The following is a 3,630-nucleotide window of genomic DNA, read 5'->3' as shown; positions in this document are numbered from 1 at the left end:
TGGTGCTGTTGGCGGCTAGGGTTCCGGCTCCTCAGGGAGCCGGGCAATAGGAGATAATATTCTTCTTATTGCTTGCCTTCAAAAAGAGTCTTACAACCTATATTTATATCCTAGATAACTTGTAGAAGAATCAACCTAAGATAACTTGCCTAATCTGAAAATAAAAACTAAGATAACTTGCGGGCCTAAGCCGGCCGGCCATAACAACTCAACTTTGTACTAGCTTCAGTACAAAATTGAGTCACTTATTTTGGGACGGAGGGAGTACCTTGCAAGTGTCGTGATGTTACATAGATATTTTTGTATCTATATGAATGTCAGACCCTGTGTGATTGATCTTATTTTATTCCTATGTGAGAACTAGCTCTCCTTTAGTAATTTAGTACTTTTATACTAAACTGAACTGGGAATAGTTTGATTGTGCTCTATAGGACAGTGTGATTTCTTCTCATAGAATGTTGTCATCTATATCTTGTTGAATGTACATAACTATATTTTGCATGATGATATGTTTTTGCTGTGCCAGTCATATAAGTTATTTATTTTCTACAGGTTGTTACATCTCCAAAGAGGATTCCAGCAGCAAAACTTCATGGTCAGCTTGAATGGAAGGTAGTCCAAGAGCTTTATGATGTTGATTTCTTTACAAACATTATGGGAAGTGGACTTCATTTTGATTGGCGACACATTCCTAATTTACTGCTCATTTCGTAGTTGTACAAAAAAAATGCCTGGGCGTGCAAGTTTTATGTGAAAATGATGTGCCGGCGGTTGGAAGAATGGAAAATCACTTGGCTGTCGGATTTCAAGCACATAGGGCATTGCTTATGTGGCGTACAGTTCATAAAAACTTCCTGAATTGAGTGTTTATTTTCAGTTCTATGCTTTGTTAGACTACTAGAGCTAGAGATGCTAAAATCCTAGATGATGCTAGATGGTGTAATGGCATTAGTGCTGAATTATATTACAAAATGTACAAATTGGATAAGTATAACAAATCTCAAATCTATTAGATTTGTATGTTTTTATTCATAATCATCAGTCTACAATCACCACTCTGCTCTGGCTTTCACTTTGCAGCCCTCGCTCAGGTCTTACCCTGCCTCGCCTAGCTGCCACTCTCTTCTAGAGTGATTGTGCCCCACCATGCGCAAGGTATTCACCAAGAACCAGAAGGTGCTCTTTGGACACCATGGGTATGGCTACATTCGTGGCTGGAGGAAATTTGCGGCCATTTCAATTCAGCCTTTTTTACACCTACCAGTGTATTCATAATAATTATGATATATGCATACCACATTATTAGTCTTCACCTTTTTTACATACTACTCCCATTTGAATACACTTTTAGAAAAAGTAAACATACCTATGGAAGACACATTCTTGCCTGTATACTTCTTTTTGAAGTATTTAAAAAGCTCAGTTTACAGAGTATGGGTTGGTTACTACATTGGAGTAATTATGGACATCTCAAATTTAGCGCCTAGGATTCCTATTTTGACTGATGTGAGTATCTCTTGGTCAGTCCTCAGATTACAAATTTGAAAATAACTCTCCTGAAAACGCTGGCAAAACTCACATGTGGTCTATAAAGAAATATTTGATGATCTTGCTTAATAACTTGCTAGCAAGCAGAAAATATATCATGTTAGTACCATTCATGTATCCGCTTTCACAGACCATCTGACATGACTTCTTATTAATTTTGACAGGATGCTAAGGGCTGCAAGAAATAAAATAGTATGTTGCATTTTGCCTACAGGTAAGGAAACCTGTACCTTATTTCTGCAAAGATGTGCTCTATTTTTTTTATTCCATGAGTATTTGCATTCCCTATAGAAGCTGACTGGTTAAGATAAAAGTTGAAGAATTCATACGATAGTCGATTGGAAACATATATCTAGTAGTTCATTTTTTCATGCGCACAATGGGATAAATTGATGTAACACAAGACTTTACAACTTAGTGCTGTTGTTATTAGAATCAGGAGACTTGCTTTGTTACCGTACTTAGAGTTGCCGATTGCTTACTATAGTAATAGCCAGGAAGGTTTGTAGTCAACTTATATGCAGTTGTAATTAGTCGACTTATGCTCCTTAAATTGTTGTTCTTTGGTGACCAGTGAATGGGCAATTGACTCTTGCGTATATGGCTGATCTAATTGTTGGGAAAATCTTCAGCACATTGTAATATGAAAGGTTTTATCCTGCAAAAAAAAGCATGAAAGATTTTGATTTTTTTCTTAGGACTTCTTCATACACTTTTTACTATTGTATTCACTATAGTTTTCCTGGATTGAACTGATTTTCCGCTTGCATTGTAGATATCAAGTCTTAGAGAAGGAAGTTTTGTATGGCAGTCGACTCGCTTCTTCTCCGATTCAGATTCACAGTTAAATATCCCATTCTTCTTTTTTCAGCCCTTGACATTTTCTCCTACTTGCTAATGCAGGATGGAACACTTCCTGTTACATGTAGTCTTCAGAACCTGTGCTGAAAAGGCGCTTCTTTGTTTGGAAAGTGTCTGATTTTGCAAAACTTTTGGCTGTATCGAATAATTTTCAAGTTGCTTCAGTGACATCTGTTCCTGCTAAGACGTTTTAAATGTGAACCTAAATACTTGTTACCATAAGTGACCAAACTTGTGGTGGTGTGCAATGTTCACCTAACTTAAAACAGCTTGCGCCCTGTCTTTCTTCCGCAACACAAAAGCTAGATTAATTTACCATCCATCCGTCAAGTGAGCTCAAGCATAAATTCGGAACTTTCAGACAACCAACCAAGATGCAGGTGCATTAGAGCATGGAAAAGGCAAAGCTCCCAAAGAGTAATTGATATTTCCTCCACTGAAGATGACGAAAACAACTAAAAAAGGCTAGAAGTATCAACCTATACTCGCCTACATTTACCCAACTCTTCTCCACGTACAAAAATAAATATACCATGGTTTAAAAAATGAGCTTTCAACTATTGATATCGTAAAGGTCCTTGCAAAATGAAATTATTTTCATCGATAATATGGCTTTAGCGGGTTTCTGCGCCATTTGGCGCAACAGGTCAACTAGTATAGTAAAACACTAAAATATAGTAATTTGGAAATATTTTTTTACTATCCAAGTTTTTAATTTCCTACATTGTCAGAAAAATTACTATATTTGTATGTTGCGTTACCATGTTTTGTATAGAGCATTACTAGGGGTGTAAGCATGAGTGTAGAATAATTTATTCTACACCCCAGTAATACAAAATATAGTAACGCGATATATAAAATATAGTAATTTTTCAAAAAATGTAGTAAATTACAAAGTTGGATAGTAATTTTTTTTCCAGAATTACTACAATTTAAACATTGTTTTACTAAATTTTGTATATATCTTTACTAGGGCTGTAGAATAAACTATTCTACAATAATGTTACTCTCTATATATAGAATGACACTATCCTGATTTCAGAATCAAAATAGTTATTTGGATCATGGTGCGCACTATATAGCGCCGATTAGATGTTCCCGAGTTCCCGAACTGCCCAGTCTCCCGCATCTTCTTCCTCTACCCCGATTTCCCCGCCGCCACAAGCTCACCGCGCGCCACCCTGCCCCCAGACCCAGCCGCCGCACTGCCCTCGTCCCCGG

At 37.0% G+C, this 3,630-nt stretch overlaps 1 long non-coding RNA gene across 3 annotated transcripts; it reads left to right on the top strand.

The window, feature by feature from the left end:
* Window positions 1–10: 10 nt before the first annotated feature.
* LOC125526521 lies at window positions 11–2,691 on the top strand. Of its 3 annotated transcripts, XR_007291742.1 has the most exons (4): window positions 11–612; window positions 715–834; window positions 1,081–1,196; window positions 1,713–2,691. It is a non-coding gene; the product is annotated as an uncharacterized LOC125526521 (long non-coding RNA). The 3 variants fall into 3 exon arrangements; XR_007291740.1 differs by lacking the exon at window positions 715–834; XR_007291741.1 differs by having other exon boundaries at window positions 715–1,196.
* The last annotated feature ends 939 nt before the right edge of the window (window positions 2,692–3,630 follow it).

Source organism: Triticum urartu, unplaced genomic scaffold (genome assembly GCF_003073215.2).
Source record: "Triticum urartu cultivar G1812 unplaced genomic scaffold, Tu2.1 TuUngrouped_contig_10369, whole genome shotgun sequence".
Lineage (NCBI taxonomy): Eukaryota > Viridiplantae > Streptophyta > Magnoliopsida > Poales > Poaceae > Triticum > Triticum urartu.
Note: the sequence above shows the minus strand (reverse complement) of the source record. Positions and strands in the feature narration are given on the sequence as shown.